Genomic DNA, 15158 nt, shown 5'->3' with positions numbered 1-15158 from the left:
AATTGCAAACTTGAAGACCTGATGCCCAACAAGAGACCAGGCCCAAAATAGGGCCAGGGACCAGGGCGTTGGGCGCCATGGTCCTGCCTCCCGGGACAGTAAGGTGCAAGGAGGATTAGGCCAAGGTGCAGAAAAATACAGTTTTTGATGTCATAAACAGGTTTCGGGGTCTCCATTCAGGTTCAACATTGCGCCGCCATCGTGAAGACCCAAATGCAGTCAAAATTGCAAGTGTCACAATTTTAGGACGCTACATTTAGCCCCCACTTTAGTGGGAGTATAAGCGTACGCCCATACTTCTGATAAAGTACAAGGAAACAATATTGAAAGACTTTCACCACGTCAAGGAGGCAAGATACACCTAGCCCCCAGTGGACTAAGGATCTTATGACTTCGATTGACAAAGTAAAAGGGAAGATCACAAGGGAGAACCATGACTGTCAGTAGTAAGGTTCCCTCACTATGAGTCATGCAAGAAAAATACCAAAAATTTTCAAGGCAAAGCTAAGTTTGCCAAGAGATTTTCAAGTATCTTGAAGAGATATGAATGGAGTGTATGCCCCCCTACATTAAAGTGATCGCACATGCCTCATCGGGGGTGATTTCTTTAAGGTAGTGATACACATAAGAAATGAGAAGGGAAAGGAGCATGTTATCACAAAGATTTAGCTCCCAAGTGTGAGATAAACCTAAGGATAATAGACACAAAACACAAAGCATGAGGTGACTTCTCTTTCCTCAGGGTCAGTATGCTGTATGATAATTCATGTATATCATATGTATGTATGCATAATTGTTCTTCATTCCCCAATCAAGGAAGGTCACCTAGAAGAAGGGAACACATGTGTCTTTTGAGTCAACATGAGAGAGACCAAAAGAGATCTCAATGCTTTGCATCGTCCTCAAGTAGACAACATTAAGGACAACAAATAGAAGAATGAGAATAACACATAGAAGAAGTAACAAAAGACATCAAGAGAGGAGGAGAGAGTCTGCTATGCTAATGAACTAGTCTAGCACGTCATCTACCCCTCGATCTTGCTGATCAATATTTCGGGAAGGCAGGAAACACGCTAGAGGAGGAACATCCAACACAACAGATGGAGCTATCACAAGATCCAAACAAGGGCTATGTTCATGTTCCAAGCCACGTTGTTCTTGTCTAGGAGCTAGGATAAGTGTTTCAGAAAATTCGTTAGATAAATAGTTATCAATATCAACATATTCATATTCACTATCAGAAAAAAGAGGAGTAACATTTTCATCATGAATAACATTTTCATCTATATCATCATCAAGATTAATAAAAATAGGATCTTTAACTCGCATAGGATCAAAACCATCATGCGTCTTATGTTTAGGAGATTTTGGCTCAATTTTTGGCTGAGGAGAAAATGGAATAATACTAGCTGAAGGTGTTTTTGGGGATTGCAAAGTTTGAGACACAGCTGCACGAGCTCTAAGATGATGCTTTCGTCGGCGTTCACGTACAGAACGATTCCTTCTAGTCTTAGTAGGAAGTTGAGAAGATTGAGGAGGAGGAATGTTCTCATCCTTATCACTTGGGTGTTTAGGTTGTGGTCTCTTAGGTTGGACAATAGGAGAAGAGGAGGGTCTCTTCTCTCTATAAGAGGAAGGAGGAGGAACTGCTCCATATAAAGGAGGGATATCTGGTTTAGGAAGGAGACCAAGTCCATCATGACGAGGAGGTATAGGTCTACATTTAGAAAGTTTATTAGTCATAGACAGTCACATCCATAGGGATGGGTTGGGAATCTTCTTGAGGAAAGACATTAGTTTTATCTTTCAAAGGAAGAACTTCCTTCTCAAGAATGATAGGAATATCAAGTTTGGGTGTTCTAGGTTCACTTAGAGATAAGATCATATCTGTTTTCCACTTTTGATAAGATTTGAAAAGATGATCACTTCGCGGTGGAAGAGATTGAAATTGTTTAGGCCAAAAATAATCAATAGGAATGCTAGAAGTTCTTTCAGCTGGTTTAAAGAGACTATGATTAATAGTAACAACTTCACCATTATGGGGAAATTTCAAACACTTGTGAATAGGAGAAGCAATAGCTTTCATGGAAGATAGCCAAGGATAGCCTAGCTTCACACGAAATTGCTCGGATGATGGAATAATAGCAAAGCTCACATCAAGGGATTTGTTATGGACCTCAATAGGTAATGTAATAGAACCAATTGCAAGAGAAGAAAATGCATCAAATAATTTCACAACCACATTTGTTTTTTCATAGATCACTTGATTCAATTGCAAAGTAAAAAGAAATTCTTCAGTAATGACATTAACCATACAAGAAGGATCAAATTCTTGACTTTTGCAACTATATATAAAGGACCATTAGGTGCCCTGATAGTTTCACTGGAATCAAATGTGATGGAAGGTTCTTTAGGGATTTTCTACTGCTCCACAAAGTTAATCACATTCGAAGTCATAGACACAAGACCATCAGGTGAGAAAGAGGAATCATTAGTCTCAATCATATTAGAGGTATGAGAAGGTAATGGATAAATAAAAATCTTAAGATTTTGGTTAGGAAGAGCTACATATGTGTTGCCTTTATCATTCACACCTGAAATAGAGATAGTATTATTATCAATCAAATCTTGAATTTTACCCTTTAAAGAAAAACATTTTTCAGTATCATGCCCAAGTTGACGATGAAATTGACAAAAAGATTTGTTATCAAAGTAGGGTGAATTAATCTTTGTAGGATCTATTTGCTTTATAGGAGGGAGAGTAAGCACATTTTGTTCCAATAACTTATTCATAATACTATGCAATGATTCATTCAATGGAGTAAACTTTCTTTCTTTCTTGAAAAACTTAGAAATAGGAGGCACACCTGATGCTGCATTCACATTGTTGTTGATGGTGTTTTCATTGAACTTAATGAACCCTCTATTTGGTTTAAACTTCCCAAATGGTTGTTGACTACTATCACCCTTATCACTCGGAGCCATAGGATTTGCTTGTTCCATTTGACTCACAGTCAGTTGATAATTGTGAAGAGTTGCGCACAACTGTTGGAAAAAAGTAAACTTAGAAAATAGAAGTTTTTCTCTAATATCTTTTTGTAAATTAGAAATAAATATTCTTTGAATATCATTGTCATGTACTAGAAAAGAAATTTGAGCACATAAATGCTTATATCTACCAATGAAATGAGTCACTTTTTCTTTAACACCTTGTTTACAATACATTAAATCAATCAAAGTAACTTTAGGACTTATATTGTTTTGAAATTGTTGAATAAAAGCATTTGCAAGGTGTTGAAAAGAATTAATAGAATAGGAAGGCAATGAGCAATACCATTGTAGAGCCTTATCTCTTAATGTTCTAGTAAACAGTTTTGCAAGCAACCTTTGGTCATGAGCAAAATCGGTACATATTGTTTGAAAGGTCTTAACATGTGTTAGAGGATCACCTTTACCATTATAAAGCTCCAACTGCGGGATTTCAACATGCTTAGGGGGGATAGCTCTAACAATGTCAAGAGAAAGTGGGCTCGCAACATCAAATGTGGGCACACTAAACTTAGATTGGTTCATAGAGGCAATTTGTTGCTGTAAAGAAGAGATAGTTTGTGCAAGATTGTTAGGGGTTGCTTCAGTCGAAGAGTTCATATTAGACATGTTAGATTGTGATGGAGGTATTATGTTATTGAAAGAAGGTATTGTTTGAGAGTAAGGTGGTGGGACACTATGATGATTAGTCATAGGAGATGATTGGGAAAAAGGAACACTACAAGGAGGAATGGAATGGTTAAATGAATTGCCCCCTTGCGCCAAGTTCATTTGTGGAGATGTAATAGGAACACTCATTGAAGGAATGAATGAAGAAGTCGGATTGAATGAAGGAAGAGGGTTGATTGAAGAAGAAGGATTGCCCCCATGACTGGTGATCATAGGTGGAATGTCTTGTATCAAAGTAGTCATTATGTTTGATGTAAAAGCAGGTATACTAGCAATAGAAGTTGTTAAAGGAATAGAATGATTGACTTGAGTAGGAGGTTGTGTATAACCTAAAGTTTTGGCACAACTCTTCATCGGCATCACATTCGAATCCACAATGTGTGCAATACCACGCAAAATATCAATTCCATTCTTATCACTTTGAACCATACATTTTAGACCCTCAATTAATGAAAGAGCTTGACTATCAGGATATTCTTGAGACATCCATTGCTGAAAATCATCAAATTGGTTATCCAATTTTGAAAGTTGTTCTACAGAAACCTCATGGAGAGCTTCTTCATCATTAAGAGGATTAGAGGAATTACTCGTGTCCTCGTTAAAAAGGCCATTCAAATTAGGTTCCATCTCCTCGGTAATTAAACCTTGGAAAGACTTAATTCTAAGGCTTCGTCTAACAGGAATAGTGTAAGTAGGGCTTATTGTTGTAAAACTCATGCACCACTTCCAAGAAAGGTAGGCACAATTAAAAATTAGGGCGAAGGGGGTAGGACTTAGCTTTAATTGTTATCTTGAAAATTGAGATCTTGAATTTTGAACTTATTTTTGAATTTAGAGGTAGCAAATTTCGATAAAATCAGCCAATCTCCTAGATTTAAGCTGTTAAATGCAATCATAACAATCTCCCAAAGTTTCAAAAAAAATGTCAGGGACCGTGGTGAACGGAGTGCACACGGTCCTCGCAACTTTTTTCGAAATTTTCAGAGATGAAAGTTATGGTGATTTTAAAGCTAATCTGAAAAAATTGAGTGATTTTACGATCTGTAGATAGGCCGAACTAAAGTTGCGATCTCAAAATTGAACCCTACCAAGATTGTTGAAAAATGCAAAATTTGAATTTTGAAAAAGAGAGGGACGCTGAAATTTTAAATTTTATGATTTTAGAGGAAATATTGAAAGCAATGCAAGCTTTGAAATTTAAAAGTTGACTCAATTTCATGCAAAATTCAATTTTGAAAGTGGAAATCAAGGTTGTTGCAATTTAGCACTTAATTTCAAAAGTCACAAATTGCAAGAATTTGAATAAAGCACTGAAACTTCGAATGAATGCCAACACACTTTTCAGATTTAGGATAGTAAGAAACACAATTTTAACATAAAATTTCAATTTCAACAATTTTTGAATGATTATAAGCCTTTATCCAAGCAATCACTAGACCAACTTTGACTTTAATTTTGAAAGTGTTAAAATTGATAAAATCAGCCAAGATTCTGGATCCTAGCAGAAAAATACAGTAAGATCTAGCTCCCGAAATTTCAGAAAAAATGTAGGGGATGATGGCGCTCGGGGTGCACATGGTCCTCGCAACTTTTTTCAAAATTTTCAGGGATGAGAGATATTGTGATTTTGTTGCGGAATCCAAAGTTACAGCTGATTTGGAGGTGTTTTGATCAGTGAAATCATCAGTCAAAGGTTGAATCAAGAGGGTTTTAAAAATTAGGGTTTTGACACTTAACCACTTAATTTTCAGAATTAAAGCACAAATATGAATTGTCAATTTGCAATAGAAGGGTAGATCTGAAACAAGAATTAACAATTAAACATTTCACAAGCTCAATTACTAAAAAGAAAATTTAGGGTTTTTATGCAATTAACCTCTAAAATTTGCCAAAAGATCAAACATGGAAATGTAATTAAGGAAGCCAATTTTTCAAATCTAACCATGAATAATCAGAATTAGGATGTTCACGTCGGGTTCACCAAAATGTAAAGCGGAAAATCGGACCCTAGGTGTTCCCCCACTCCATGGAGAGAGAAAGGAGGTCACTAGGGTTGACGGTTTTCACTTAGGAGAGACTTTACATTCAAAAGAGGGGTTGAAACCCATAAGATCCAATCCAACACAATGCAAGACTGGATTCTAAATGAGTTTCAAGGGTGGAGACATCAAGGATACCCTCTTTTGTAAAGAATGTAGATAGAAGGATTGAACTAGGAGTGTATGTAAAGTAAGAAAGATTCACTTGTAGATAGAGATAGGGACACGGGATGAAGCTACGGACCTGAAATTAGCAGTAAAATGTCGAGACGAAGCTGTCCTGCAAATTTGAACGAAAGTTGACGAGACGATGGCGCCCGGAGTGCACACAGTCCTCCGAAAAATCTGCGAAATGAAGGGCGATTTGTTCGTCTCTGCACAAGGATTCCAGATCTTCAATTATAGCCGTGTACCTGCAACCTACACATAGAAAAGAGAGGATGATTGGGGGGTTAGGGATTAGGGGTTTGCCTTTAGGTCAAACCCCGATTTTGGAATTAACCAAGAAATGAGAATGCTGTAAATGTAAGTGTTTGTAATGTAATCAAGTACTGATACCTTGTTGTAAGAATGTTTGTATTCTTACATGCAAAGGTGTAATGATGTTGTATGTTATATGTTGTAGGTGATCTCCTCTTCAATGGTTGAATCCTTTTCTTGAATGCAACACTTAGCCTTGAATGGAGACTTAGAATGCTCAATTGCTTGAAGGAATGCTTGAATGCTTGAATGTTTGAATGTTTGAATGTTTGCCTATCGCTTCCGCATCTTGCACACATATGTTTTTCCTCCTCTTTTCTGAAAGGGGAAATGTAGTTTATATACTTGTCAATTAGGGTTAGGAGACTGATTTTTCTGACCTTAGGCCGACCTAGGAACATTATTTTCCAAATTGCAAACTTGAAGACCCGATGCCCAACAAGAGACCGGGCCCAAAATAGGGCTAGGGACCAGGGCGCTGGGCGCCATGGTCCCACCTCCTAGGACAGCAGGGTGCAAGGAGGATTAGGCCAAGGTGCAGAAAAATGCAATTTTTGATGTCGTAAACAAGTTTCGGGGTCTCCATTCAGGTTCAACGTTGCGCCGCCATCGTGAAGACCCAAATGCAGTCGAAATTGCAACTGTTGCAATTTTAGGACGCTACAATGTGTATTGGAGAGAAGCAGTTAGCACTGTTGTCTATACATTCAACAAAGTTCACATCAAAGGTGAAACCGGTAGGACCCCTCATGAACTATGGTTTGGTAACACTCCTACTCTTAAGTATTTCAGAATTTTTGGAAGTAAATGTTATATTAGAAGAGATGAGTATATTGGAAAATTTGATCCTAGAAGTGATGAAGGAATATTTCTTGGTTATTCATCTAAGAGCAAGGCATATAGATGTTTTAATGAAAGATTGCAGAAAATTGTTGAGATTACAAATGTAAAGATTGATGAACAATTCAGAGGAACTTCAAGGTATATAGACTCTGAACCGGCAATAGAAATTGTGACAAATGAACCTACACTAAATCCACCAGTACGGAATGAAGATCCAATTACCCTGGTACCATTAGAGGATTCCACAGTAATTGAAGAACAACAGCAAACTAAGACACCTCGGTATGTAAGATTGAATCATTCTGAAGATCAGATAATTGGAAACAAATTTAAGGGAGTTATAACAAGAGGAAGATTGGAAAATGAAGAGGTATGTCTTATTTCTCAAATTGAACCATCATCTATCAATGAGGAATGTGAAGATAAATTTTGGATTAAAGCTATGGAAGAAGAATTAGAACAAATTGAGAAAAATAATACTTGGACATTAGTTCCCCGGCCTAAAGATAAAAATGTAATTGGAACAAAATGGGTATTTAGAAACAAACTAAATGAAGATGGTAAGGTTGTCGGAAATAAAGCAAGACTAGTGTGTAAGGGATATTCTCAGAAAGAAGGAGTTGATTACAATGAAACCTTTGCACCAGTAGCCAGAATTGAGGCAGTCAGATTATTCTTGGCTTTTGCAGCTCACAAGAACTACAAAGTTTATCAAATGGATATTAAATGTGTATTCTTGAATGGAGATCTTGAAGAGGAAGTCTATATTGAACAACCTGATGGATTTTCTTTGACAGATAACAATGATACGGTTTGTAGGTTAAGAAAAGCTCAGTATGGATTGAAACAAGCCCCAAGAGCTTAGTATGTAAGGTTGGATAAGTATCTTTTAAAGATTGGTTTTACTAAAGGAAATGCAGACAACAATTTATATTACAAAATAACTAATGATGACATCTTGATTATAGAAGTATTTGTTGATGATATAATCTTTGGAGGAGAAGATGAATTATGTAAGGAATTTTCTATTAAAATGCAACAAGAATTTGAAATGTCTATGATTGGAGAAATAAAATTCTTTTTAGGATTGCAGATTTCACAGACTGATAAAGGTATATTTTTGAGTCAATCCAAGTACTTGAAAGAATTACTAAAGAAATTTGGGATGGAGAACTCTAAACCAGTAAGCACACCTATGACTACAAATGACAAATTATCTCAAAGGGATGAATCTACACCTGTTAATCCAACTAGATACAAATCTATGATAGGAGGTTTACTGTATTTGACACAAACCAGGCTTGATATTATGAATGCAGTATGTATTATTTCTAGATTTCAAAGTAATCCTAGGGAAAATCATGAATCAGCAGTAAAATGGATTTTCCGGTACTTACAAGGCACAACAAATCTTGGATTATGGTATCGTAGAGATGAAAATTTTGATCTATGTGCATACACAGATGCAAATTGGGTAGGAGATGTGGATGATAGAAAAAGCACCACCGGAGGAGCATTCTTTCTTGGAAAGAGATTAGTTTCTTGGTTGAGTAAGAAACATAGTTGTACATCTTTATCAACAGCAGAATCAAAATATGTTGCAGCAGCAACTAACTGTACACAGGTACTATGGCTTAAGCAAATGTTGAAAGACATAAAGGTAAAATGCAAGGAACCTATTACTATATATTGTGATAAGAGTGCAGCAATTGATATATCTAAGAATCCGGTATTACACTCTAAAACAAAACATGTTTCTATCAAATTGAATTTTATAAGGGAAAAAGTTGAAGAAAAGGAGATAAAACTAGTTTATGTGAATACTAAAGAATAGCTTGCAGATATTTTCACAAAACCTTTGCCTAAGGAGACTTTTGAATATCTTAGAGATCAGCTTGGAGTCATACCACCACCGGTAGAGACTTAGACAGTTGATGATTGTCATCAACCGACAGAATTGAAAGACAAATCTTTTACTCCGGTCTTTGATGAGGAAGCTACTTCTTAGGGGGAGTAGTTGGTATATTGAATTGATTGGAATTTTGTATATGAACTTGATTTTTGTAACTTTGGCATTTGATGTCAAAGGGGGAGAGATATCTATGGAAAAACACATTATCTTTTTAGGAGAGATTGGTAGAAAGATTGGTATTGATTGAAAATAAAACTTTGGATAAACACGTGTTGCTCCCAGGGGGAGAGATTGTTGTTTAGGAGAGATTGTTGGTTTTTGGTATTTGGCATTTCTGTTTTGGCACTTTGATGGTTTTTCCATCTTGTGTTGCCATCAATGCCAAAGGGGGAGATTGTTGGTATTTTTGTATGGCTTTGTCATTGATGTCAACACCTACTGGAACACTAGCACTTTGGAGATCCAGCAACATTCACCGGAAAGCAGGTAACTATTTCACAGTTAGTGGTATATGGTTCACCAGCAGGATATAATGAACACCGGCACTTGGAATAATATGGAAGACACTTGGTAATGTCGAAGACATCGTGTGGACACTTTGTTTTGAAAAATTAATCATTGGTATATTCATATTTGCATATTTGCTTTTACTGGCAAATAGGTCCAGGGTTACATAAGGTTACACCGGCAGGTTTATCTTTTCCAGATCAGCATGGCATGCTATGGAGATGATTTATTATTGTTGTAAATGCATTAAGCCAACATGTTTAATCAGTTATTGCATCGGATATTATATTGTTTGTAAAATGTTTTTATTGTAATATCTTGTAGAGCCGACCTACTAAAATTGGTCTTAGGGTATGGTATAAATGTAAGATCTTATTTGTAAGATCAAATGTGGAATGCAAAAAAGAATAGTGAGAAGGTATATGCGAGATTAAGAAGAGGTATACATGAAGACATCATTTGAAGGTGAAGCTAGGTTTTTGTAGAAGCATATCAGCATTACACCGGTACTGAATCTAGCATATGAAGATGCTATTTTGTGCAGTACATTCTTATTGGATTTAACCATCCAACTGTAGTCAGTGTGACTCCCATTTTGTGATTGAGCAGTGAGCTCTAGGCTATTGGCCTCTCTACATGTGTAGACCCCATTTATGTACACTTACTATCTGTAGTAGTATCATCTGATTGTGTAAGGTTTCCCACCATGGTTTTTTCCCTTACAGGGTTTCCACGTACAAATATTGGTGTTATGTGTTGTGGATGACTTTATGTTTATGTTTCATGCATTAATCTTTACCGGTATAGCAATTTACTGTTAACACTGTCTACCGGCATACTTAACTGGTTTACCGGTATTAAGCATTAAGTTGGTTAATTGGTTTTTGGTTTGAATTATTAGACAAATGATTCACCCCCCCTCTCAGTTGTCTCTGGGACCTAACAGTGATTTTATCCTAAGGGGGAGATTTTTTTCTTATTAGAGGAAGAGTTTATCTAGTTTAGGGAGAGAAATTTTGATTAGTTTATATCTTTGGCATTGGTGTCAAAGGGGGAGAGAAGCATGTGAAAATTTTCCTTATCTTTGGTGTTTTGTGTGCATGATCTTAGGGGGAGTTTGTTGGAGTATTCTAGTGTTGATTTATTCTTTTGCATTGATTATTTTTCACATTCATATGTTGCCATCAATGCCAAAGGGGGAGATTGTTGGACATTGTTGCTACTAGGATATGTTTTTGTCATTGATGTCAAAATATTCTTGTGTTTTGGTGTTGTAGAGAATTTTTTTTGGTGATTGCAGTGATTTAATCTTGTTGGTTTATCTGCTTGTTATACTAAATCAACTAGAGATACGTCATTCTTTATTAATTTCATGATGCTATGTGGTGATTTATCGAGTTGAGGATCCTGGTATAGAGATTAGTTTTCAGTATGTAGTGTTGCAGTGTTCTAGTGTTTGTTCAATTTTGCTTTGGTATGATCATATCTTGTGTTATGTATTTGGGAGAGTGTTTGGGATGTTAGTGTGTATCTTCATTTCAAATGGTTTGTGATTTGATGCTTCACAGGCTATCTTTCTTATCCGAGTTGTTGTTGTTAAGTGTTCTTGAGTGTTAGTGTGTTGATCGATGAAGATTTGAATAAGTGGTATTGGTGTAGCTATTGTGGATGGTTCTAACGTGCTTCTTGGTGTTTCCTAATCATCATTGACCATTGTGCATGTTATTGAATATATTATGGGCCCGATTATATTCTTCGTGTTATGTGGTATTTGCGGTGGTGTAACTGTCGGCATTATGGATGAACTGATTATGTGTTGCATTGATGTTTTGTCATTGATGTCAACATTATCTGTTATGGTTGGTTACTGAAAGACAAGTTTTGGTTACTGGTATAAGATCTAGTGTTACCAGCAGAAGAGATTATCTGTTGACACTTCCGACATGTTTGGATCAGTGAAGTGTATTGGATTTCATGTGTTATATGCTCCATGAGCATGTTTTGGTTAGTTGGTATTGTCTTGGTAATTGGATGTTATCATACACTCTGGTAAACCCTTACCAGTACTGGTTCAAGGCTTTATCGATAGAGCTTTCATTGAGGAATTGTGACAAGATTCATAATTGGTGTTGGTGCAACTTCTAGATGGATTTCAAGATGTTGAAGATGTTCATTGATCGTACTTCAATTTCTTGAAGATATTGATTTGGCGTGGTGGACCCAAAATAGGTCTGATACCTATCTAGGTTATGGACTGGTATCATGCTAGTGTGTACTCTACACATTACCTAGATGATTCAATATGTTTTATGGATTTGTTATTATTGTTTTGGTCTTAAGCCGACATGGCATATCATTGTAAATAGAATTATGTAATTATATTATTGTAATATCTTTAGGTGGTCAACCTATTTAGTTTAGGCCTTAGGGTTTGTATAAATAAGAGGTAGAAACTCTTTGTAAAGTATCATAGTTATCGAAAATCTCATGGTCAAGGAATTTAATGTGCGAATATTGTAATATCATTTAGGTAGAGGAGTTGGTCGATCATTGGTGATCAAATTGGATTTAGAAGAGGATTTAGTCCTCCGACACTGAGCTTAATCGAGATTGTAATCAGGCATAGTAGATGCTATTTCCATTAGTTCATGCTATTGGATTGTTGTCCATTTATCTTGAGAAGGTTGTAGCCTCTCTATAGTCAGTGAGACTCTTTTGTAATGAGCAGTACGCTCTAGGCATTGTGCCTTCCTGCAAGTGAATGCCCCTCATTTATACACATACTTTCTACAGAAGTATCATCTGATAGTGGGTAGGTTTCCTATCGTGGTTTTTACCTTTCTGGGTTTTTCACATACAAATCATGGTGTTATGTGGTATGGTTTCTTTACATTGATTATCTGGTTAATTATTAAGTTGTATTGTTTACTGGTATCTGTTCCTACCGGCATCTATCTGTGCTTTGCCGGTACTTGATTTTTTTAAGGTTGTATTGTGGATTAAAAGTTATAATTTGTTAACAATTGATTCACCCCCCCTCTCAGTTGTTCACCGGTTATCCTAAAAATTGGTATCAGAGATTTGGTCCTCTTTTGCAGAAGCTTAACCACTTGAGGTAGATCCTATGGGAACTAACACAACTAATCCACCGACAGCTATTTTTAGAAGAGAAATACCTAAGCTTGATGGTACAAATTATGGGATATGGAAAATTCAAATGGAGACTCATCTTAGATGTCTTGGCAATGATATTTGGGAGATCACTGAGAAAGGATACACACCTTATGATCTAGCATCTGGCAATCTTTCTCTTGTAGACCTGGATAGGAATATTGAAAATGATTGCAGAGGTAGAGAAGCCCTCTTGTGTGCACTTACTGATCAACAAATATGGGATTGACTAATAAATCATCGGCTAAGGTTACGTGGGATAAATTGAAAACTCTGAATGAAGGTGATCCTACTGTCAAAATTGCTAAACTTGATGGTTGCCGGGTAAGATATGAAAACTTGAAGATGGAAGATAATGAAAGAATTGTTGTGTTTATGGAAAGAGTAAATGAGATTGTTGTGGGAATTCAATGTTGTGGAGGATTTCTAAGTGAAGATGAAATAGTTTCCAAAGTCTTGAGATCCCTTGCACTAGCTTAGAAGATGAAGGCAACTACAATTAATGAGTTAAGAACAATGGCAAACACTTCAGTCAACAGAGATATTTTTATTGGAAAATTATTTTCTTTTGAGCTTGAAGAATTTGGATCTTCTGGAGTTGTAAAGTCTAAACCTTATTTTCATGCATCATCATCAACATCTACCGGCAAGAATGATTGGAGAGCCCTATATGTAAAAGAATTGGAAGACATGAGGAAGGAAGATGAATAACTTGAGTAACTTGAAGCCTTATTTGCTAGAAGAGTACCTAAAGGACCAACCAGAAGTAAGTATGAAGTAAAAGCACCTTTTAAATGTTTTGCATGTAATAAGATTGGTCATTTTGCATCTAGATGTCCTGAAAGGAATGCAAGGTTTGAGGAAAGAGTTAAGAAAACTTTTATGCCTAACCAGAACATATATAGATTCAAGAAAAGTAAACAATGCTACATAGTAGATGAGGAAGGAGTAACTGATGACTCTGGAGATGAACCGACAAAAGACTCAGCTAGTGGATCTAGAAATGGAAAAGAATGGGAGTTCTATGCTTTGCAGGAAGATGAACTAGAATCAGCTATCAAAAATGAAGAGAAGGCCCTGGTAGCAAAAGTTGAGTAATTCATAGTGGATGCTCACATCATATGACTGGAGATAAAAGGAAATTTGTGTCCCTGCAAGAATACAATGGCAGTCAAGTCAGATTTGGAGATGACAAGGCATGTATGATCAAAGGTAGAGGTATTATTTATTTGGATGGAAAGCATAACACTGATAATGTCTATTATGTAGAAGGTTTAAGGCATAATATTTTGAGTGTTGGTCAATTAGTTGATAAGGGTTTTCAACTTTAGTTTAAAGATAGAAAATGCAAAATCATTAACAAGACTGGTTTGGAAATTGCAACTGGTATTCAGACAAGAAATAATATCTTTCACTTGAACACTAGTAATAAGATATGTTTGATTGCTCATATTGATGAGAGTTGGCTATGGCATAAGAGGTTGTGTCATGTTAATTTTGATTGCATTGTTAAGATTAGTTCAACTAAGGCAGTTAGAGATATCCTAAGATTACGAAGCCTCATAATCCGATATGTAAGGAATGCCAATTGGGTAAGCAAGTCAGGAGTTCTTTTAAGAGCATACATGATAAATCTAATGATGTACTTGATTTGATTCACACTAACTCATGTGGTCCAACAAGGACTAGAAGCTTTCAAGGTGATAGGTATTTCATGCTGATTATTGATGACTATTCTAGAATGATGTGGGTGACTTTTCTAAGGGAGAAGTCTGAATCTTTTGAGAAATTCAAGATCTTTAAAGCGTATGTTAAAACAAAAACTAGATTGAAAATCAAATTTCTAAGATTAGATCATGGCGGTGAGTTCACTTCTCGTGAATTTAATAGGTATTGTGAGACAAATGGAATCAGGAGACAACTATCTACACCTAGGACTCCTCAGCAAAATGAAGTAGTTGAAAGAAAGAACATTACCATTTTGGATGCAACTAGATCTATGATGATGGAAGCCAAATTGCCTCGTATCTACTGGAGAGAAGCAGTGAGTAGAACAGTCTACACATTCAACAGAGTTTACATCAAAGGTGAAACCAGTAAGACCCCTTATGAACTATGGTTTGGACATACACCTACTGTTAAGTATTTCAGAATTTTTGGAAGTAAATGTTATATCAAAAGAGATGATTCAATTGGAAAGTTTGATCCTAGATGTGATGAAGGGATATTTCTTGGTTATTCAATTTAGAGAAAATCATATAGATGTTATAACAAAAGATTGCAGAAAATTGTTGAGAGTGATAATGTGAAAGTGGATGAATAATATAGAAATCATTCTATATCATATGACAGGGAACCAGTACTGGAAATGATCATAACTGAATTGGCAATACATCAACTGGTATAGGAAGATGAAACAGTTACACCAACACAATCAAAACATTCAACTGTGACTGATGATTAGATTGGTGAACCTAAAGTTCAAAAGA

The sequence above is a fragment of the Cryptomeria japonica genome, chromosome 11, assembly GCF_030272615.1.
Source record: "Cryptomeria japonica chromosome 11, Sugi_1.0, whole genome shotgun sequence".
Taxonomy (NCBI): domain Eukaryota; kingdom Viridiplantae; phylum Streptophyta; class Pinopsida; order Cupressales; family Cupressaceae; genus Cryptomeria; species Cryptomeria japonica.
Note: the sequence above shows the minus strand (reverse complement) of the source record.